Source organism: Hippopotamus amphibius, chromosome 10 (genome assembly GCF_030028045.1).
Source record: "Hippopotamus amphibius kiboko isolate mHipAmp2 chromosome 10, mHipAmp2.hap2, whole genome shotgun sequence".
NCBI lineage: Eukaryota > Metazoa > Chordata > Mammalia > Artiodactyla > Hippopotamidae > Hippopotamus > Hippopotamus amphibius.
The window spans coordinates 43,734,987-43,747,548 of NC_080195.1; positions in this window are offsets into that span (position 1 = coordinate 43,734,987).

A 12,562-nucleotide genomic window follows, 5' to 3' on the forward strand; every position below is an offset into this window, starting at 1 on the left:
AGCAAATCGAGATCCCTTAAAGGCAGGACAGTTCACATACCATGGTATTGAAAGCAGCATTGCAAGTAAACGTGTTCTCTTGGCAGAGGGGAACCCAATCCAGCCTTGAAAAAAACGCATTTTTAATAACAGTATCCATTTCCCGAAGTGGAGTTTCGTTTCAGCACAATGATGCATCAAATGTTGGTTTTTGGCTCAACACATTTATCCCACCTTCCTACTCTATCCTGAAATGTGTTCCTTTTCATGAGTTTCTTAGCTTTAATTACATATTTCGATTACAATCCTCAAGTCCTTAACACCTTCACTTAGTGAAAACCAAGAAGCAAGCAATTGTCAGATGGATGCCATACCAGCATTTCTGATTGCAAACGGATGCTTTTGAGACCTTCTGCTAAGTAGGCAAAGGTAGGGAATCTTAGATGTGCCCAGCATCCAATGTTCCAATCCTCTATCCTCTTTGAAATGACCCGGAGAGTCAAGGAATGCTTGCCACTTAACTTGGTGAAGTTTCATGCTCCCCAAATCTAGAGAGGCCATTTAGAAAGACTTCAAGTGTCATCATTTCAACTTATGGTCCTTGCTGTCAAATTGGCAACAGATATAAGGTCTTTTTGGACCTCTAAGAAACCTAGGGACCGCAGAAGGTTTACACTTCAGAATGCAAGAAGCTTAAGGCAGCTTCCATACCAGATATCAGTTCAGTACTAGCTATTTGCCAGATCATCAGGACCTGAAATCCATGGAGGCCAATTCTCTCCAGAGGAGGAAGTATTGAATAGGTAAGTGCTTCCCTTTCAGTGAAGTGGAGCTCATTTACACATCAACTCGGCAGTTGATGTCAATTGCCTTATCCCTAAAAGTGGCCCAAATCTGGAGAATGCACCTGAAAGGGGTGCGTTGGGGAAGCACATTTGAGTTTCCCAGAGCCACAACACTTTCACACAAAACAAACGCAAAAGTACATGCACAAAAGAAACTCTCAGTCCTGAGGACCAAAGCAAAGGGTGAGGATGAACAACATCCTCAATGTTTTCGAACTACGTTCCCTCATTTTAACAACAAAACGACAAACAGCATGCAAATTGAAAGATAGGGAATCAGGACCACAGTTGTCATGCCTACTGACCTGGGAAGCAGGAAGAGCCAAAAAGTAAAAAGCAAAGAAATTAGGAAAAGTTCAATTTGCTTCATTAACTTCCACATGTCTCCTGGAAATATGCTCGTTTTCTCAGGGTCACAATGATGAAAACCAAAAGGATTTCACTGAACAAACTTTCTCTAACTGAATATTTTACATAGACTGGTTTTGGAGATATGAAAATGATTCATTTGATGCCATGTTTCACCAGAATCTGTAGAATATGCTGGCCATGCAATGTAAAAAAAAAAAAAATACTTGCTTGTCCCTTAGCGGACTACAAGATGGACTAGAGCTCTGCTGATCACAGCAGGTGTTATCCAATAGCAGAGAGACAAATGCAATGCCAAAAGGTCTCTCAGGATCGCAGTTCCCAGGCACCAAAGGGCAGATTCCTACCCATTGGAAAGGGAATATGTCAACCAATGTTCCACCACAGCTGAAACACAATGCAGGAGGGAATGATACCTAGTTGGATCATATGCAAGCTCCGTTACTGACCAAAGACGTCTCAAGTACTCAATGCAAGTGCTGTTTCACACACCTACAATGTACGAATCACAAAGAGGATCCCACAAACCAAAGCACAGACTGCCGTGATTAACACCACATTGACACACACAAACACATGAAGAACAAATAAACACTCCAATCACAAAGACAGAAAGCCAGAGAAGGCATTTTGTCAACTTCCACTTCCACTCCCACATGGAGGCCCCCAGTTCTCAAGAGGGAATGGACTCAGAGGGGCTCACATCCGCTAAGGGGAGCAGCCCAGTTGGAGTAGACCTATTTCCCAGCCTGTGCAAGCTGGAGCGACTTACCCCCAAATGACATGAACCGTATACCACTGCTCTGGACATGTCTCCAAGACAAGCAGCCTCGTGCTGTAGGGCAGCCACTGCATATCAGGGAGAATCCCTGCCAGTATCCTGGAGCCAAATGTACTCTGGCATGTGCTGGGAAGTATAAATGGCGACGCCCCTGATCGAGATCAATACACCATGGGCACAGACCTCCTGGCTGGCTCGCTATAATTGGTAACCAAAGACCAGGATGTGTGCCCGACGCACAGTGAGGCCAAACAGCAGCAAAACATTGGACTTTGGAGCCGAGAAATATTTGTTGTTGAGACATTCAAGGAAATGGGTGGCTTATGCTGGGTAATCCCCAACCTTGAAAGCTTTTAGCAAAGCCCTCTTAGAGGTAAGGTGATGGAGGGGTGTGGCTTTTCGTTGAAAACTTCTCCCTGTCCGATCCATTGTTCTTGAGGACAGGTCATAGTCAGGTCTCAATGATCCTATCAATCTCCAGCAAACAAATGTCACTCTCTGGGTGACAAGAAAGGGCAAGGTCCCAAGGCACAAGACTCACCCTCTGAGGTCCAGACCCACCTAAGAGAAAGGGGTCCCTGGGAGGGGTGGTGGTCCTCCTGCCATGGAGGGTTTGTCCAGGAGCTGGTCTGGGTCCTCCCACCACTGCCCACGCCTCACAGAGGAGGCAGCTCTGCCTTGGTGGCTCCCTCAGGGCCAGGTCCCAGACGCTTGCTAGCTCTCATCACTGAGGGAGCCGGGTGCACATGACCCAACAGGTCTTAATGCTCCTCAGGCCACCCAAACAGTGGTGGTCAGGTACCCCAGACTGTGAGCCATACCCTTAGGGTCACAGTGGCGGTGTGTGGTAGAGGTTCAACACTGCCTCAAGGCCTGGTCTGGGCCAATGGTCATTCATGGCCTTGGCTCTGGAGCCCTGCAGGACACACCCCCAGCCTGTTCTCTGGGCTCCCCATCACACAAGCTGGCCCAAGGCCGTGTGAGCAGAAGAATGCTGGGGAGAAGGCTGGCACTTGCCTCTTACCTCATGCTCCAGGTCTGAAGGGGCAGCACTCCACTGACTGCTGCCTAACAAAGGGCCCCCACTAAAGATGGCTGACAGACAGTGGCTTGCTTGGGGCAGGGGCCCACTACACTGCCCACCAATGGCTGAGCAGGGTGGTCACAGTGGCATTAGTGGTCTCCTGGTAACCATTGCCTGGTAACGGGGCAGTGGGTCACAGTGCACAGCAAGGGCTGCCTGGGAAGGGCTGCATTCAGCTGGCTATGGTACAATTCCCCCTTTTCTTTGGTCCTCTGCAACCCTGAGGAGAATATGTGGGTATGATTTGGATAGAGTGGTTAATCATAAACTCAGCAGTGGATCTCTGTTTTAGGGGACTTGCTTTCAACCTAGATTCCTGGTTCATCTTTTCCCAAGTCTTTCAGGGAATGGGGTGACGACCACTCTAGCTACGTCCTGCTGCAGGAAAGCAAAGCCCTACAGTGCATTCTGAGTTGGAAGCAATGCCACGTTGCAAGTCTTGATCCAAGTCTTATATAAACTTGTATAAGGAATCCAGGAGAATAAGCCTGAAAAACAGCGTGAGGGTGGCACTCTGGGGGAGACGTTCTGGCAGGTAATCCAGACACGCAGAAGCAGAAGGGAAGACATTGTTGTAAGTTGTTAGGAAGTTGAGGGGAAGAGCTTCCCTTAACGGGAGAACACAGATCAAAATCAGCATTATTGCGAAGCAAATCCATAAACGTTAGTAGCATATGCATCTGTTTACTCAGTTTGTCAAAACTGCATTGGTAAGAGTCTTCTTGAAGTTGAAGCACTTTGGGAAAGCCTCAGCCTAACTATCTGTTAGACACTTAAAGAGGCAAGGTTAAAGATCGCATGACAAGGGGTTGCGAAGGAAGCTTAATCAAGTGGCTCTCATGTAACCGTCAGCATGGCTGACTGATTATCCCAAGGCATACCTGCATTTCAGAAACTTTGTACCCTTTCTAGAATATCGACAGGTGTGCCATGTATCCATCCTGTGTAATTGGAGAAGCTTCTCCCCCATTTCACAATGTTTTCTCTGTAATTTCCATACCAGATATACGACTGAAATAGTCCTCCTTGAGTTGCCTTAAGGGCCCCGCAACTAATCCAAAGTTAACAAAATATTTCAAAACACCTGGTCCAATAAGCTCATCAGTCCTTTGAAGAGAATTCTTCTTTCTTCTCCAAAGTGAGAAGAGATCTTAAAAGCAAATCGAGATCCCTTAAAGGCAGGACAGTTCACATACCATGTTATTGAAAGCAGCATTGCAAGTAAACGTGTTCTCTTGGCAGAGGGGAACCCAATCCAGCCTTGAAAAAAACGCATTTTTAATAACAGTATCCATTTCCCAAAGTGGAGTTTCGTTTCAGCCCAATGATGCATCAAATGTTGGTTTTTGGCTCAACACATTTATCCCACCTTCCTACTCTATCCTGAAATGTGTTCCTTTTCATGAGTTTCTTAGCTTTAATTACATATTTCGATTACAATCCTCAAGTCCTTAACACCTTCACTTAGTGAAAACCAAGAAGCAAGCAATTGTCAGATGGATGCCATACCAGCATTTCTGATTGCAAACGGATGCTTTTGAGACCTTCTGCTAAGTAGGCAAAGGTAGGGAATCTTAGATGTGCCCAGCATCCAATGTTCCAATCCTCTATCCTCTTTGAAATGACCTGGAGAGTCAAGGAATGCTTGCCACTTACCTTGGTGAAGTTTCATGCTCCCCAAATCTAGAGAGGCCATTTAGAAAGACTTCAAGTGTCATCATTTCAACTTATGGTCCTTGCTGTCAAATTGGCAACAGATATAAGGTCTTTTTGGATCTCTAAGAAACCTAGGGACTGCAGAAGGTTTATACTTCAGAATGCAAGAAGCTTAAGGCAGCTTCCATACCAGATATCAGTTCAGTACTAGCTATTTGCCAGATCATCAGGACCTGAAATCCATGGAGGCCAATTCTCTCCAGAGGAGGAAGTATTGAATAGGTAAGTGCTTCCCTTTCAGTGAAGTGGAGCTCATTTACACATCAACTCGGCAGTTGATGTCAATTGCCTTATCCCTAAAAGTGGCCCAAATCTGGAGAATGCACCTGAAAGGGGTGCGTTGGGGAAGCACATTTGAGTTTCCCAGAGCCACAACACTTTCACACAAAACAAACGCAAAAGTACATGCACAAAAGAAACTCTCAGTCCTGAGGACCAAAGCAAAGGGTGAGGATGAACAACATCCTCAGTGTTTTCGAACTACGTTCCCTCATTTTAACAACAAAACGACAAACAGCATGCAAATTGAAAGATAGGGAATCAGGACCACAGTTGTCATGCCTACTGACCTGGGAAGCAGAAAGAGCCAAAAAGTAAAAAGCAAAGAAATTAGGAAAAGTTCAATTTGCTTCATTAACTTCCACATGTCTCCTGGAAATATGCTCGTTTTCTCAGGGTCACAATGATGAAAACCAAAAGGATTTCACTGAACAAACTTTCTCTACCTGAATATTTTACATAGACTGGTTTTGGAGATATGAAAATGATTCATTTGATGCCATGTTTCACCAGAATCTGTAGAATATGCTGGCCATGCAATGTAAAAAAAAAAAAAAAATACTTGCTTGTCCTTTAGCGGACTACAAGATGGACTAGAGCTCTGCTGATCACAGCAGGTGTTATCCAATAGCAGAGAGACAAATGCAATGCCAAAAGGTCTCTCAGGATCGCAGTTCCCAGGCACCAAAGGGCAGATTCCTACCCATTGGAAAGGGAATATGTCAACCAATGTTCCACCACAGCTGAAACACAATGCAGGAGGGAATGATACCTAGTTGGATCATATGCAAGCTCCGTTACTGACCAAAGACGTCTCAAGTACTCAATGCAAGTGCTGTTTCACACACCTACAATGTACGAATCACAAAGAGGATCCCACAAACCAAAGCACAGACTGCCGTGATTAACACCACATTGACACACACAAACACATGAAGAACAAATAAACACTCCAATCACAAAGACAGAAAGCCAGAGAAGGCATTTTGTCAACTTCCACTTCCACTCCCACATGGAGGCCCCCAGTTCTCAAGAGGGAATGGACTCAGAGGGGCTCACATCCGCTAAGGGGAGCAGCCCAGTTGGAGTAGACCTATTTCCCAGCCTGTGCAAGCTGGAGCGACTTACCCCCAAATGACATGAACCGTATACCACTGCTCTGGACATGTCTCCAAGACAAGCAGCCTCGTGCTGTAGGGCAGCCACTGCATATCAGGGAGAATCCCTGCCAGTATCCTGGAGCCAAATGTACTCTGGCATGTGCTGGGAAGTATAAATGGCGACGCCCCTGATCGAGATCAATACACCATGGGCACAGACCTCCTGGCTGGCTCGCTATAATTGGTAACCAAAGACCAGGATGTGTGCCCGACGCACAGTGAGGCCAAACAGCAGCAAAACATTGGACTTTGGAGCCGAGAAATATTTGTTGTTGAGACATTCAAGGAAATGGGTGGCTTATGCTGGGTAATCCCCAACCTTGAAAGCTTTTAGCAAAGCCCTCTTAGAGGTAAGGTGATGGAGGGGTGTGGCTTTTCGTTGAAAACTTCTCCCTGTCCGATCCATTGTTCTTGAGGACAGGTCATAGTCAGGTCTCAATGATCCTATCAATCTCCAGCAAACAAATGTCACTCTCTGGGTGACAAGAAAGGGCAAGGTCCCAAGGCACAAGACTCACCCTCTGAGGTCCAGACCCACCTAAGAGAAAGGGGTCCCTGGGAGGGGTGGTGGTCCTCCTGCCATGGAGGGTTTGTCCAGGAGCTGGTCTGGGTCCTCCCACCACTGCCCACGCCTCACAGAGGAGGCAGCTCTGCCTTGGTGGCTCCCTCAGGGCCAGGTCCCAGACGCTTGCTAGCTCTCATCACTGAGGGAGCCGGGTGCACATGACCCAACAGGTCTTAATGCTCCTCAGGCCACCCAAACAGTGGTGGTCAGGTACCCCAGACTGTGAGCCATACCCTTAGGGTCACAGTGGCGGTGTGTGGTAGAGGTTCAACACTGCCTCAAGGCCTGGTCTGGGCCAATGGTCATTCATGGCCTTGGCTCTGGAGCCCTGCAGGACACACCCCCAGCCTGTTCTCTGGGCTCCCCATCACACAAGCTGGCCCAAGGCCGTGTGAGCAGAAGAATGCTGGGGAGAAGGCTGGCACTTGCCTCTTACCTCATGCTCCAGGTCTGAAGGGGCAGCACTCCACTGACTGCTGCCTAACAAAGGGCCCCCACTAAAGATGGCTGACAGACAGTGGCTTGCTTGGGGCAGGGGCCCACTACACTGCCCACCAATGGCTGAGCAGGGTGGTCACAGTGGCATTAGTGGTCTCCTGGTAACCATTGCCTGGTAACGGGGCAGTGGGTCACAGTGCACAGCAAGGGCTGCCTGGGAAGGGCTGCATTCAGCTGGCTATGGTACAATTCCCCCTTTTCTTTGGTCCTCTGCAACCCTGAGGAGAATATGTGGGTATGATTTGGATAGAGTGGTTAATCATAAACTCAGCAGTGGATCTCTGTTTTAGGGGACTTGCTTTCAACCTAGATTCCTGGTTCATCTTTTCCCAAGTCTTTCAGGGAATGGGGTGACGACCACTCTAGCTACGTGCTGCTGCAGGAAAGCAAAGCCCTACAGTGCATTCTGAGTTGGAAGCAATGCCACGTTGCAAGTCTTGATCCAAGTCTTATATAAACTTGTATAAGGAATCCAGGAGAATAAGCCTGAAAAGCAGCGTGAGGGTGGCACTCTGGGAGAGACGTTCTGGCAGGTAATCCAGACACGCAGAAGCAGAAGGGAAGACATTGTTGTAAGTTGTTAGGAAGTTGAGGGGAAGAGCTTCCCTTAACGGGAGAACACAGATCAAAATCAGCATTATTGCGAAGCAAATCCATAAACGTTAGTAGCATATGCATCTGTTTACTCAGTTTGTCAAAACTGCATTGGTAAGAGTCTTCTTGAAGTTGAAGCACTTTGGGAAAGCCTCAGCCTAACTATCTGTTAGACACTTAAAGAGGCAAGGTTAAAGATCGCATGACAAGGGGTTGCGAAGGAAGCTTAATCAAGTGGCTCTCATGTAACCGTCAGCATGGCTGACTGATTATCCCAAGGCATACCTGCATTTCAGAAACTTTGTACCCTTTCTAGAATATCGACAGGTGTGCCATGTATCCATCCTGTGTAATTGGAGAAGCTTCTCCCCCATTTCACAATGTTTTCTCTGTAATTTCCATACCAGATATACGACTGAAATAGTCCTCCTTGAGTTGCCTTAAGGGCCCCGCAACTAATCCAAAGTTAACAAACTATTTCAAAACACCTGGTCCAATAAGCTCATCAGTCCTTTGAAGAGAATTCTTCTTTCTTCTCCAAAGTGAGAAGAGATCTTAAAAGCAAATCGAGATCCCTTAAAGGCAGGACAGTTCACATACCATGTTATTGAAAGCAGCATTGCAAGTAAACGTGTTCTCTTGCCAGAGGGGAACCCAATCCAGCCTTGAAAAAAACGCATTTTTAATAACAGTATCCATTTCCCGAAGTGGAGTTTCGTTTCAGCCCAATGATGCATCAAATGTTGGTTTTTGGCTCAACACATTTATCCCACCTTCCTACTCTATCCTGAAATGTGTTCCTTTTCATGAGTTTCTTAGCTTTAATTACATATTTCGATTACAATCCTCAAGTCCTTAACACCTTCACTTAGTGAAAACCAAGAAGCAAGCAATTGTCAGCTGGATGCCATACCAGCATTTCTGATTGCAAACGGATGCTTTTGAGACCTTCTGCTAAGTAGGCAAAGGTAGGGAATCTTAGATGTGCCCAGCATCCAATGTTCCAATCCTCTATCCTCTTTGAAATGACCTGGAGAGTCAAGGAATGCTTGCCACTTACCTTGGTGAAGTTTCATGCTACCCAAATCTAGAGAGGCCATTTAGAAAGACTTCAAGTGTCATCATTTCAACTTATGGTCCTTGCTGTCAAATTGGCAACAGATATAAGGTCTTTTTGGATCTCTAAGAAACCTAGGGACTGCAGAAGGTTTATACTTCAGAATGCAAGAAGCTTAAGGCAGCTTCCATACCAGATATCAGTTCAGTACTAGCTATTTGCCAGATCATCAGGACCTGAAATCCATGGAGGCCAATTCTCTCCAGAGGAGGAAGTATTGAATAGGTAAGTGCTTCCCTTTCAGTGAAGTGGAGCTCATTTACACATCAACTCGGCAGTTGATGTCAATTGCCTTATCCCTAAAAGTGGCCCAAATCTGGAGAATGCACCTGAAAGGGGTGCGTTGGGGAAGCACATTTGAGTTTCCCAGAGCCACAACACTTTCACACAAAACAAACGCAAAAGTACATGCACAAAAGAAACTCTCAGTCCTGAGGACCAAAGCAAAGGGTGAGGATGAACAACATCCTCAATGTTTTCGAACTACGTTCCCTCATTTTAACAACAAAACGACAAACAGCATGCAAATTGAAAGATAGGGAATCAGGACCACAGTTGTCATGCCTACTGACCTGGGAAGCAGAAAGAGCCAAAAAGTAAAAAGCAAAGAAATTAGGAAAAGTTCAATTTGCTTCATTAACTTCCACATGTCTCCTGGAAATATGCTCGTTTTCTCAGGGTCACAATGATGAAAACCAAAAGGATTTCACTGAACAAACTTTCTCTAACTGAATATTTTACATAGACTGGTTTTGGAGATATGAAAATGATTCATTTGATGCCATGTTTCACCAGAATCTGTAGAATATGCTGGCCATGCAATGTAAAAAAAAAAAAAATACTTGCTTGTCCCTTAGCGGACTACAAGATGGACTAGAGCTCTGCTGATCACAGCAGGTGTTATCCAATAGCAGAGAGACAAATGCAATGCCAAAAGGTCTCTCAGGATCGCAGTTCCCAGGCACCAAAGGGCAGATTCCTACCCATTGGAAAGGGAATATGTCAACCAATGTTCCACCACAGCTGAAACACAATGCAGGAGGGAATGATACCTAGTTGGATCATATGCAAGCTCCGTTACTGACCAAAGACGTCTCAAGTACTCAATGCAAGTGCTGTTTCACACACCTACAATGTACGAATCACAAACAGGATCCCACAAACCAAAGCACAGACTGCCGTGATTAACACCACATTGACACACACAAACACATGAAGAACAAATAAACACTCCAATCACAAAGACAGAAAGCCAGAGAAGGCATTTTGTCAACTTCCACTTCCACTCCCACATGGAGGCCCCCAGTTCTCAAGAGGGAATGGACTCAGAGGGGCTCCCATCCGCTAAGGGGAGCAGCCCAGTTGGAGTAGACCTATTTCCCAGCCTGTGCAAGCTGGAGCGACTTACCCCCAAATGACATGAACTGTATACCACTGCTCTGGACATGTCTCCAAGACAAGCAGCCTCGTGCTGTAGGGCAGCCACTGCATATCAGGGAGAATCCCTGCCAGTATCCTGGAGCCAAATGTACTCTGGCATGTGCTGGGAACTTTAAATGGCGACGCCCCTGATCGAGATCAACACACCATGGGCACAGACCTCCTGGCTGGCTCGCTATAATTGGTAACCAAAGGCCAGGATGTGTGCCCGACGCACAGTGAGGCCAAACAGCAGCAAAACATTGGACTTTGGAGCCGAGAAATATTTGTTGTTGAGACATTCAAGGAAATGGGTGGCTTATGCTGGGTAATCCCCAACCTTGAAAGCTTTTAGCAAAGCCCTCTTAGAGGTAAGGTGATGGAGGGGTGTGGCTTTTCGTTGAAAACTTCTCCCTGTCCGATCCATTGTTCTTGAGGACAGGTCATAGTCAGGTCTCAATGATCCTATCAATCTCCAGCAAACAAATGTCACTCTCTGGGTGACAAGAAAGGGCAAGGTCCCAAGGCACAAGACTCACCCTCTGAGGTCCAGACCCACCTAAGAGAAAGGGGTCCCTGGGAGGGGTGGTGGTCCTCCTGCCATGGAGGGTTTGTCCAGGAGCTGGTCTGGGTCCTCCCACCACTGCCCACGCCTCACAGAGGAGGCAGCTCTGCCTTGGTGGCTCCCTCAGGGCCAGGTCCCAGACGCTTGCTAGCTCTCATCACTGAGGGAGCCGGGTGCACATGACCCAACAGGTCTTAATGCTCCTCAGGCCACCCAAACAGTGGTGGTCAGGTACCCCAGACTGTGAGCCATACCCTTAGGGTCACAGTGGCGGTGTGTGGTAGAGGTTCAACACTGCCTCAAGGCCTGGTCTGGGCCAATGGTCATTCATGGCCTTGGCTCTGGAGCCCTGCAGGACACATCCCCAGCCTGTTCTCTGGGCTCCCCATCACACAAGCTGGCCCAAGGCCGTGTGAGCAGAAGAATGCTGGGGAGAAGGCTGGCACTTGCCTCTTACCTCATGCTCCAGGTCTGAAGGGGCAGCACTCCACTGACTGCTGCCTAACAAAGGGCCCCCACTAAAGATGGCTGACAGACAGTGGCTTGCTTGGGGCAGGGGCCCACTACACTGCCCACCAATGGCTGAGCAGGGTGGTCACAGTGGCATTAGTGGTCTCCTGGTAACCATTGCCTGGTAACGGGGCAGTGGGTCACAGTGCACAGCAAGGGCTGCCTGGGAAGGGCTGCATTCAGCTGGCTATGGTACAATTCCCCCTTTTCTTTGGTCCTCTGCAACCCTGAGGAGAATATGTGGGTATGATTTGGATAGAGTGGTTAATCATAAACTCAGCAGCGGATCTCTGTTTTAGGGGACTTGCTTTCAACCTAGATTCCTGGTTCATCTTTTCCCAAGTCTTTCAGGGAATGGGGTGACGACCACTCTAGCTACGTGCTGCTGGAGGAAAGCAAAGCCCTACAGTGCATTCTGAGTTGGAAGCAATGCCACGTTGCAAGTCTTGATCCAAGTCTTATATAAACTTGTATAAGGAATCCAGGAGAATAAGCCTGAAAAGCAGCGTGAGGGTGGCACTCTGGGGGAGACGTTCTGGCAGGTAATCCAGACACGCAGAAGCAGAAGGGAAGAAATTGTTGTAAGTTGTTAGGAAGTTGAGGGGAAGAGCTTCCCTTAACGGGAGAACACAGATCAAAATCAGCATTATTGCGAAGCAAATCCATAAACGTTAGTAGCATATGCATCTGTTTACTCAGTTTGTCAAAACTGCATTGGTAAGAGTCTTCTTGAAGTTGAAGCACTTTGGGAAAGCCTCAGCCTAACTATCTGTTAGACACTTAAAGAGGCAAGGTTAAAGATCGCATGACAAGGGGTTGCGAAGGAAGCTTAATCAAGTGGCTCTCATGTAACCGTCAGCATGGCTGACCGATTATCCCAAGGCATACCTGCATTTCAGAAACTTTGTACCCTTTCTAGAATATCGACAGGTGTGCCATGTATCCATCCTGTGTAATTGGAGAAGCTTCTCCCCCATTTCACAATGTTTTCTCTGTAATTTCCATACCAGATATACGACTGAAATAGTCCTCCTTGAGTTGCCTTAAGGGCCCCGCAACTAATCCAAAGTTAACAAAATAT